We start from the raw sequence: 11,926 nt of genomic DNA, 5'->3' as shown, positions 1-11,926 counted from the left end.
CAACGTCTGATTAAGATGAATATCCCATGTTTGAGCGTTGTCTGTTGTTTTCTTAGCCATCACGTCATGTAGAGTTCTATGAAATCGTTCTACTTTACCATTACCTTGAGGGCTGTAATAAGATGTTTTGATATGGTTGATATTCAATTCTTTTAAAGTTTCTTCCACTTTCTTGTTCACATTTTCTGTTCCGTTGTCAGTGAGGATTTGAAGAGGACAGCCATATCTTGGATATATTTCTTCTAAGATAAGATGTACTATGTTGTCAGCTGACTTATCAGGGACGGGGAAAGCTTCTGGCCAACCAGAGTAAATGTCAATAAAAGAAACTATGTACTTGTTTCCCGACAAGGATGTTGGATATGGTCCTGATAGATCAAGTCCTACTTTAGCCATTGGAAAAGGTGGTGTATCTGTCTCTTGAAGTGGAGGTTGATTTTTCTTATTGCTCCTCGTTTGGCATACTACACATCCTTCTATATAAGAGTATAACCTTTTGTACAAATTTGGTATGTAGTACTTTTGTCTGATTACGTCATATGTTTTGTCCACTCCCATATGTCCAAGTCCGTCATGATATTGCTGCACTACTAAAAGTTCTAACTCACGTGGTACATACAGGCGAAGTTTTGGGCCTTCTGAGTCTCCATCTGAAAGGTAGTACATTAAACCATCAATTTCCAAAAACTTCTTTTCTTCGGTTGCCGTTGCTGTTCCTTTATTTAACCGCTTCTTCAGTTTCTTGATCTGCTCATCGTGTTGTTGACTTTCTTTGATGTTGATTTCTTCTGGTAGATCAATAAAGGGTTTGACCAATTCGTCGTGTTGATTAACTTCACATCTGGCCAATCTCTTAGGCGAAAAGGCATTGGAGTTAAGTACGTTCACTTCAAAGAAATTGTCCTTAACATCTGGTTCATCATGCTCTGATTGTTCTTCCTCTTCACACTCCAGGTTGACTGTTGGTAATCTGGATAAGAGATCTGCACAGCAGTTAAATCTTCCTTCTATGTACTCTACCTTACAGTTATATCCTGCAATACTTAATGCCCATAGTTGAATTTTCTTATTTTGCATTGGAGATTCTAAGATATACTTGAGCCGCTTATGGTCTGTTCTTATAGTAAACTGAGCACCGTGTAAATAATGGTCTAACTTCTGAAGGGCGTAATGGATTGCAAATGCCTCCTTTTCTATGGTTGACCACTTTTCTTGAGTTTTACTCAGCTTGTGGGATAAGTACAGACCCTGAAACGTGCTACTACACCAGTTGCACGGTTCGGTTCGTTACGCTTTTTGAACGGTACGGTTCGCTTTGTGAACGGTACGGTTCGTTTTGTGAACGGTACGGTTCGCTTTGTGAACGGCACGGTACGCTTTGTGAACGGTACGGTTCGTTTTGTGAACGGAACGGTTCGCTTCTTGCACGGTACGCTCTGCTAAAAATAGCTGCACGCTTTGTGAACGGTTTGCGCGCTTTGTTAATGAGGTAGGCGGGGCCTGAACGCTTTGATTTTTCTCGATATAATTTCGTTTAGTTTTTGCCCGATCTACTTCAGCAAGGTGGTAATTATGACATAAAATAATAAAAAAAAATTGTTTATTTATATGATATTTTACAAATGTATTTCAATCTATTTAAAATCAGAACTTTCATGCGTTCCCCTGTTTCTGATACGTTTTGTGAAACGTGTACTCAGTGACAACCGGGAAGCGGGTGTAATTTTTATTTTAATTAGTCTGTTATTATTAGTATTTAATTTTTGATAAGTGTAATCATTAAGATAGATTAAAAGAACTGTTTGACTTTAATCCGATGTATTTTTGTTAAATCAGCGAGCTGTCGATAATTTTACAAAGCATCTTAAGTTTTTATTTCTATACATGTACTTGAATTGAAGTCATTAAATATTTCTAATCCATTTAAAATTGCTATAAAAAATTGCCCCGACTTTATTCCGATATATCTTAATTTTCCTTAATCGTTGTCTTGATTCTCGGCTAGTTGTTATTTTTACATGTACAAGCATCTTTCTTTTTTTTTAATTCATAATTCTTATGATCATTCTTTATTGCGTACTACTGTAGCACTATTGCCGATCAAATTCCCTTAGTGAATAGACGATGTAAAATTACACGCAGTTAATGAAAAGATAAACAATGAATTTCAGATAAGAAATCTCGCAATCAACTGTTAAATAGTTTTTGACACGAATTTTTATTCATTTAAATATTGATTCTATGATTTTCTGCACTTGTTCGTATACACAGATCATACCTACATATAACCCGTCATCGCTTCTCTAATCTGAACTAAGATCGCGTGTATAGTCAAAATATGACTATTAGTTTTTGTTTTTCCGTTAAACTATACATGTACATATTTCTTACGGTATGTACGCAACTGGATATACACGAGTCAATAGCATTTAATGGCGATATTTATCATTCTGTTGAACAAGTGTCCGCTCTTCACTGTATGCATGCGATTTAGCTGAAGATTTACAGATGCTGACTAACCTGTTTATATTTTATTTACCTTTTTACACACATACTTCTTGTAAACAGGTCACGGAAAAAAATACGCGGTAATCAACAAATGAATGTTTTAAGTGATAAACATATTATGAATTTATCTAGTAACAAAAATAATACGACAGCGAGGGAAAAAGACTCTGATCGCCAGTACATGAGTTATGTAATCATAAGGTCGGAAGGAAATTATTGTTGAATAATTTCAAATAGAAACACTTTTTTTAATAGGGAGAGAAAACATAAAACAAAAACGTTTTTATTCGATAATTTTCTTCTAGCCATATAGGAGGAGCCAAGTAGCACGCGGCACATGGCGTGATCTGTACTGTTTTACTTAAACTGATTGACAGGCGAAGCACGTGGATTCCTGAGATAAAATCCCGCTCAAATGACCAACTATAGAAACCTAAAGCAAATTAATATAGTTCAGTGATAAAACTTTAATTTAAGTAATATAATCAACACACAAGCTCTCTCTCTCTCTCTCTCTCTCTCTCTCTCTCTCTCTCTCTCTCTCTCTCTCTCTCTCTGAGAGTGTATGTAATTGTGTGCAAACAAATTGGAATTACTAGATTTTTATTTGTATGAATTTAATTCATTTATTTTAGACTTATGGTTTTCAAAACGATTTCAACACAATGACTAAAAGTTTGTACAGTAGACGATGTATTCAGATTGATCGCGACGGCTAAAATTTTGACGCTATATCACATCACACATATTAGATTGAAAATAAATTTAAAAAGAGCTGTGTTTGTGCTTACATCTTCTTGCAAAATGTTAAATTCCATTCAATTATTTACAATGTAATTAATCAGTTTTTTGGTACATTAATGTACCCGGTAAATGATATTTTATTGCAAGTTAATATTTGTGAAAATCCCGCATGTATAGAGTCGCTGAATTGTTCTACGGATCCACGCGCCGATAGTCTTACGTGTAGTTGTTTGTGTACATATCTACAGACAGTTCTTTTGTTCTTTTAGAGATTAAGAAAAGCCACGAAACAAACAAAGTAGAAGTAAGATATATTCAGACTATACACACGACAGGTTGTAATGAGTTACCAAACAGGTGTCCATGGAAAGGTGTGAATACCGGCATCTTGTGTACACCTATTTAAGCGTCCCAATATTCAGAGTTAGTTGGAAAGTACAATAACTGCCAAAAAACAAAATAAGACAAGAGCACCTGTTGTGTATAGAACCCAAGATGAAAGACGCTGTTGTGTTTCTGATCAGCTTCTGTACACATATATCGCACGAGTGATTTTTGTTCATATGAAATCACGTCGCCATTACCAGCTATTTTTTTGTTTATTTATTGCTACATAAATAGTTGAAGTACAAATCACTCGAGTCACCGGTAATATGTGGTTGTCATTTACTACAGCAAATCCACATATATTTAAAAACATGATCTGAAATGTTTTCTTTTCTCATTTTTAATTGTTTTAAAGTTTAGCTGTAGATTAATTAACAAATCAAAAGGTCCGCGTAACTTAAGTCGGCATTCTTTTTTTTTTAATTTGAAAAGGATATAAAATTATAGACATATATTATAATATTTTAACCCTTGTTTAGCCATAATGTATTTATTTCTAAACATACGCTATTTTTTAAACGTCTCAATTAAAGATCTCTCTCTCTCATTCATCTCTCTCTCATTCATCTTTCTCTCTCCTGAGAATCACTAAAAGCTATGTAAGGTCCAGTATGTACCCAATGTTTCAAACATTTCATAAAAATAATCAAAATAGTATAACCACGAATTGTGTGAACATTAATAGTTTACAGTGTTTAAGAAATCGGCGATGCAAGTTTTGAAATGATTACGGTCTTAGAAAGGAAATTAAATTAAAATCTTTTGTAACTGTTTTAATAAGAATAACAGTTTTAAATCTTACTATGTGTTTTCTAATCCAGTAAAAAAAAATCTAGCAAAATATTGAACTTAACTGGTCAGCGATAATCTCCGTCCGTATTCATCGAAAGACATCAGGTCAATAAGCCGTATATGGAAGTTGCACGCTTATTGCACGGTACGGTACGCTTTTTTGTCCGTCTGGAGGCGGGTCTTGCATAAATTATCTTGCACGCTTTTTGCACGGTACGGTTCGTTTTGTGAACGGTACGGTTCGCTTTGTGAACGGTACGGTTCGTTTTGTGAACGGTACGTTTCGTTTTGTGAACGGTACGGTACGCTTTGTGAACGGTACGTTTCGTTTTGTGAACGGTACGGTTCGTTTCTTGCACGGAACGGTACGGTTCGTTTTAGAGGTGTAGTAGCACGTTTCAGGGTCTGTAATATATTGGCTTATCTTCTCCCTCATCTGTCTTTTGAGTAAGGCACGCTCCAATACAATTGCCGCTGGCATCGGTGTACAGGATGTACGGCTTATTAGTATCTGGATATGCTAGTAAAGGCACTACCGTTAAACTTTCTTTAATAAAGTCAAACGCTTTTTGGCAACATGGTGTCCATTTGAACATTGCATATTTTCTGGTTAAGTCAATCAATGGTTCTGCAATCTTAGAGAAGTTCGGTATAAATCTCCTGTAATAACTACACATACCTATAAAGCCACGAACTTCTCGGACTGTAGTGGGCGCTGGTAACTTTCTTATAGCTTCGACTTTCTTTGGATCAGGTGTAACGCCATGTTCATCAATGATGAAACCAAGATATTCAGTCTGTTCCTTGAAGAAACTACATTTCTTTAGCTTCATTTTAAGTCCATGCTTCCTTAGGCGGTTGAAAACGTCTTGAATATGACGAAGATGATCTTCCGGTGTCTCTGAGAATATAAGAATGTCATCCAGGTATGCGATAGCAAACTCCTCTTGTCCTTGAAGAACTATGTTCATCAGCTCCTGAAAAACTGCTGGTGCATTACTCAACCCAAATGGCATCCGGTTGAATTGAAATAGTCCTTTGTGACATGCAAAAGCCGTTTTTTCTTTACTTGAATCTTCTAATTTCACTTGCCAATATCCACTCTTTAAGTCTAGTGCAGTGAAATATTTTGCCTTACCTAGTAAACATAGGATGTCATCAATGAACGGTAGCGGGAATGATACGGGTTTCACTATCTTATTCAAGCTTCTAAAGTCAACGCACATCCGGTCTGATCCGTCCTTTTTCTTCACCACTACTAAGGGAAATGACCAAGGTGATTGTGATCTCTCAATAATCTTTGCGTCCATCATTTCCAGTATGGCCTTGTCAATTATCTGTCTTTTATTTAAGGGTACACGGTAGGGTCTGTTCTTTATTGGGTGGTGATCTCCAGTTTCTATCTTCATTTTAACAGTATCAGTCACTCCAAGATCACTGTCTTTCTTTGCAAATAAATCATTGTTTTTGCTCACAAGTCTTTTGATTGAGTGTTCAAATCTCTTAGGTACATCAATTTCTTCTTTTGTGTCTTGAGTAGTTTGTATTTCTGATATTTCCGGTAATTCGTCCTACTATGTAGCCTCTTGGAATTTTATAATTTTTGTTAGTTTGGTTAACGAAGATCATTGGAACTTTCTTATCTTTCCGAACTATACAAACGGCGTCTTTTAAATATAGTCCTGGGTCTTCCATAATGCAGTTATTGTCTATGCTGTTCACTTCAACCAAGTCATTTTTTTCCAGAGGAAAATTGTTATTTATTTTTCCATAGAATACAGTCACCGTGTTTGGTCTCATAATAAGTTTCTTAGGAGTTCTTACAATAGTTGAGATGTGTAAATCTTCTTTAAGTTCCGCGTATACTTTGCCATCAATACGCATGAGTCCAAGATCAAAGTATAAACTAACATTGTTTTTCTTGAGCCAATCACGACCGAGAATCATGTTTCGGTTGAGTCCCTTTGTCACATAAAGTTTGTGGTCTAAAGTTAACCCTGAAATCTTAAAGGAAATATTTACATACCCTATCGCAATTAAAGAATTGCCATTTGCTGCTTGTAAAGAGGGAATGTCATTATTAAACAACTTGGGGCGGGGAAATAGATAATCATACATTTTCTTACTAATTAGAGATACGGCTGCACCTGTATCTACCAAAGCTCTAAATTTATTTTTACCTACTTTTAATAAACAGCTACTGGGGTTGTTAGTAAAATTAATTTCATATGTAGGTCTTTGTTTAAAGTTCTTTCTTCGGGCTTCAACGAAGGAAGAACGTCTTAGTTTTCCTGTTTTTGTTTGTCAAAATAAGAGCGCGATTTGAAATTTTGAGACGATCCCCTATTTACTTGGTCGCTAGATTTATATGTTCGGCCTTGACGATTTGATGGTCTGCCCCGATTTTGCTGCGCTCTTTGATACATATGCAAGCCCCAACAATCTGCACGCACATGACCTACTTTACCACAATTCCAACATTCCACAGGCGAACGGGGTTTCTGCTCTATATTATGGACGGGTTGGTTTTGACTGGGTCGTTTATCTAATTGAGGACGGGGCCTGACTTGGGATTTATTTTGAGTACAAAATCGAGCCCTATGACCCGTCTGTTTACATTTAAAACACCTACTATTTCGCGTATGGTCAATTTCCATTGGTTCTACATGCCTTGTTTCTATTGAGGTAAGATTATCTGCTCCATCCTTTAATAAGGGAAGAGTAGTATCAAAATTTGAAAGAGTTCGTCTGTTGTCATTACTTTGGACAATTTCTGTCATATTTGACCCTCTTATCGCTAGCCTCTGTCTCAGATTTTGTTCTCGCATTGCTATTTGAATTGCGGATTCTAAATCTTTAAGGTTTTCTCGCAAAATTTTCATTCTGAGATAGTCGAATGTCAACCCGTCACAAAAGATATCTACTAACTGTTGTTGTATCAAAGGATCTTTTAGTCTGTCATTACTGTAGGCGTCTTCCGCAAATAGTCTCTCGGCGAACAACTGAACACTTTCATTTGAATTTTGTCGAGTCTTACGCATTACTGCTAACGCGTGTTGGGGATCTGTAATTTCTGCAAATCTATTTTTAAGGGATTCCTTAAGATCGTTCCAAGATGGGATTTCTTCAGACGCATCTGTTTCATCTAAATACCTTTTAATATAATCCCCAACTGAACCCTTACTCGTTATGTATGCAAGCATGGGGATCTCATGACTTTGTTTCCCAGACATAACACTGTACTTTTCAACTTCCTTTATCCACTGTTTAAATTTTTGAGCATCTCCCTCAAAAGGAGTTATCACAGAAGATAGGGGCACTGAGAGTGCGGCTGTTATAGCTTTAACTTGACCAATGAAAAAATCTTTATCATCATCCTGATCTGGGACTCGGTGTCGAGGTTCACGAGTTTCATACGGCCTAGCATCATGATATGTTTCAAAAGTATTTTGTTTAATCTGTTCTTTTTCTGAGGACTTTTGACCTGTTTCTTGCCCTTTATTTTCTTTGTTCTGACCCAACCCCGCGAATTGTTTTTCTAATTGCTCCATTTGATTTCTAAGTTCTTTTTTATAAAACCAATCACCTGTTGCCATATTGGTTGCTTAGACAAAGTTGTTTACTTCGAGATAGCTATAAGAGACATATAGAAATGGTTCTTACCTTATTCTGTTTGACTTCGCTTAGTCCTGGTCACGGGCACCAAGAAAGTTCATGTAAGCCTTCCGCCTTACGGATCCAATTGAGGGTCAGCTCAAACTTAGTGATGACAAGTCCAGTATTTCTTTCTCAAGCGGTTTTATTAAGCGTGATCGTATAGTTACAATTACATCAGCTAATAGCAGCCCAAATCAGGAGTCTCAGAATCTCTATAAGCGGAATCTATCTAAATCTCAATCTCTCTTAATCTCTTCAACGTCATTTTACATGGGTATATATAACATTTTACTTATGATGGACAGTTCTGACTAGTTCGGCCCATTTACGACGATCATGAGTGAACATTTAGTGTTCAAAATTAAGATTAATAGTTTATTCCTAAATAAAGTAACAGAACCGTCAAAACTGCCAATCAAAGAGTCTGGATGCAGGATGTGAGTCTCCGAGTCCTGGGTCTCGGAGTCCCCCACCTAGTATGAGGCATCACTTACTCACAATACGTTCATTCATACGCGGCATAAAAGGTTACAAAGGTTAATATATCGAATACACAATACATGACGCAATATAGAGTACTAGAGCTATCGTTGCAGACACAGAATCGCCAAATATGTCACATGTTGTTAAACTCTCAATTTGGATATTATTATGCCCGTATTATGCGCCTGGTTTCATAACATCATTTAGGAATACTACGCATTGCTACAAGAGTCCAGAGTTCATTCTGTCAATTATCATTAACACCATTCAGTGCGCAGCATCTAGGTACACATAAATATCACAGTGACCATTATGTAATACTAGCAATTCAAGGTCATAGCATGGCTATCTGTTTACAGGAGACCCTCACTTTGAGAACTTTTAACGACACAGGTGTCACAACCCATTGATCGGCAGTGATTATAATGAAAGCATGAAGTGTTTTACGTGTGTGTAAACATAAATTCAGACAGAGACAAGGTTAAGGTATCGATGAATTATTGAACAGTAAATTATACCATAAACACAAAGAAAACACACAAACAATATCCCTCTGTCTTGTTGAAAGAGGGCCCTGTAAATACACAAACAATACACCGCCTGCATGTATCACCGGGGAAATTATGGTGTTTCTATATATCCGGCGACAATAAAACTAAAATGCTTTAGATGGTAAAAAGCACTTAATTTGAACTTTAGGTCGGTATGGGTGATTTCTGGGAATCCAAAAACTACACCCGAACAATCCGAAACCTAATTCCTCTCTCCCGACAATGGTGTTTAACACAATATAAATAAGAATTGAAAACAATAGAAATAAGCACTTAAGCACGAGTGACATATGTCATAGAGTTAAACTTCAATATGAGTGAGTCAATTAAATCAAAGGTGAGGTGTAAGAGTTAATAAAATTGAGCAATTATAACTGAAGTGAATTATTGTCTTGTACAAAGGGAAAGGTATATTTATGAATAAATAACAGTTACTCAAATTTCACTCCATGATAATTCCCTCGCGCTTCGAAAAATGAGACGTCTTCGTCTAGAGGATCACCGGAATGATTTGTAGGGAATGTGCGGTCTGTATCTCAGCGTCGTTTGCTTAGGTCTTGGCCGGAATATGCAAAATGTATTCTACGTTGCGGAGGTCCACAACTGCAACACCGCATTCTGGGCTGAACCATATTTAAAACGAACCTTTGTCGTCGGACGCCACACCAGGAAAATTCTCCTAGGATTCGAATGCAATAGATCGGTCGCTTAGAAGAACATATTAGCATAATGGCAAAGAAATCCACACATGAAACACACAGAACGAGAACATGTGTTCGAAGGGTGACATCATCCCGCTCTTGTTGCATGCTGGATGGAATCCAGGCGTAGAATATGTCCGTTCAAGTCCTGGGATGTCCAAAACTCGAAAAGCAGCGACGTTGGTATATGGTCGTAACAAGCGGTTGAATCTGCTCTTGGGTTGCAATATCAACGTGTGTTGATGCTCTTGGAAAACTCGCTCGGTTGCTGGTACGCAGGATCTAACTGCTACAAAGTATATTTAGCAGCCCCTGGTAAAATACCCTTATGATATCTCCACAAAACTATCACCGGGGAAATTATGGTGTTTCTATATATCCGGCGACAATAAAACTAAAATGCTTTAGATGGTAAAAAGCACTTAATTTGAACTTTAGGTCGGTATGGGTGATTTCTGGGAATCCAAAAACTACACCCGAACAATCCGAAACCTAATTCCTCTCTCCCGACAATGGTGTTTAACACAATATAAATAAGAATTGAAAACAATAGAAATAAGCACTTAAGCACGAGTGACATATGTCATAGAGTAAAACTTCAATATGAGTGAGTCAATTAAATCAAAGGTGAGGTGTAAGAGTTAATAAAATAATTGAGCAATTATAACTGAAGTGAATTATTGTCTTGTACAAAGGGAAAGGTATATTTATGAATAAATAACAGTTACTCAAATTTCACTCCATGATACATGTCTAAATCAGAACCTATACGATAGAAGCAATTCAAGAATTATTTTCCATACCGTAGTTCATGTAATCTGTCCTGTTGAAAGAGGGCCATGCAATTACACAAACAACCTATACGATAGAATCAATCCAAGAATTATTTTCCATTATGTAGTTCATGTAATTCTGTTTGGTAAAGAAACTGAAATATTTTAAAATATAAAAAGGAGTTTTCCCTGCTGTTGGCATTTTAACTGTTTAGAAAAATGATGTGAAGATTTTAAAATGTGAAAAATTCAGAAAATTTCAGTCCAGGATTATGAATAATATTCACTGTGTCCTGTGCGAACAGAATTCAGTGCTTCCAGTTTTTGTGATATTTCTTTTGATTGTCTGCGCAAGAGTTGGATACTCCACTGAAGTGAATTTTCAGCCATATTGTAATTTATCACAATACAATGTACCGCCGTCCTTTCTTGAATCATCGTATTCCTACAAGTGTGGTGGTGTTAATGTTGACACTTAAACTTGTTATCCGGGGACTTCTCAATGTCTGGAGAGGGTGTGTCATATCACCAGTGAATGGGACGGACTGTTGCGTCATTCGTTTATTACGTCTACAGACTTTGGCGTCATTAACAGTCTTAACAGAAGGCAGTCTTCCTGCATAGGTTGGTACTGTAAAACTTATCAATATTTCATATTCTCAAAAGAATAAAATTTTAGTCTGTTCTCCAGTAGATTAAATAACAAAAACCACATCGTTAATATATAAATACATGCATACTAGTCAATTGTCTCATCAGAACTTCACAATATTTGGTTTTTTTGTGGGTTTTTTTCAAGATTAAAGACTTTTGTATAATGATTTATATATATCAAATGATGAATTTTTGGTATTCTTTTGTTCAAAATATTCAGTTAAAAGTCTTCAAACAATCTTTTTTCTGAATGTTAAAATTATAGGGGAGAATAATGCCATAACATTTTCCATTTACACGTGAACACGACAATGTAGAAATACATGTATAATTTTAATCAGAGCATATGTATTTGTTTGATTTATAAACAAAACCTAACCAATAAAAATCAAAAGTTGTTATAATGCGTATTTTTATTGTAATGATAAAAAAGTCAGGCGGTGGTAAAATATGTTAATTTGCAGAAACCTAACTTGAGGCCGGACAGGAATGTTTGACAGGAATCCGGTACTCTCAGTACTTTGATGACAGTGCATTTTTGTTTTTCAGCTTTACATCAACTGGATGACAGTGTTGCCACAGAAGGTCAAATTACGTAAGTCTTCGATGACTATTATAACGGTCGTCTCTTCAGAAATCAGTAAAATAATAAATTTTTAAAACGATGACTATATAT

Source organism: Magallana gigas, chromosome 1, assembly GCF_963853765.1.
Source record: "Magallana gigas chromosome 1, xbMagGiga1.1, whole genome shotgun sequence".
NCBI lineage: Eukaryota > Metazoa > Mollusca > Bivalvia > Ostreida > Ostreidae > Magallana > Magallana gigas.
Note: the sequence above shows the minus strand (reverse complement) of the source record.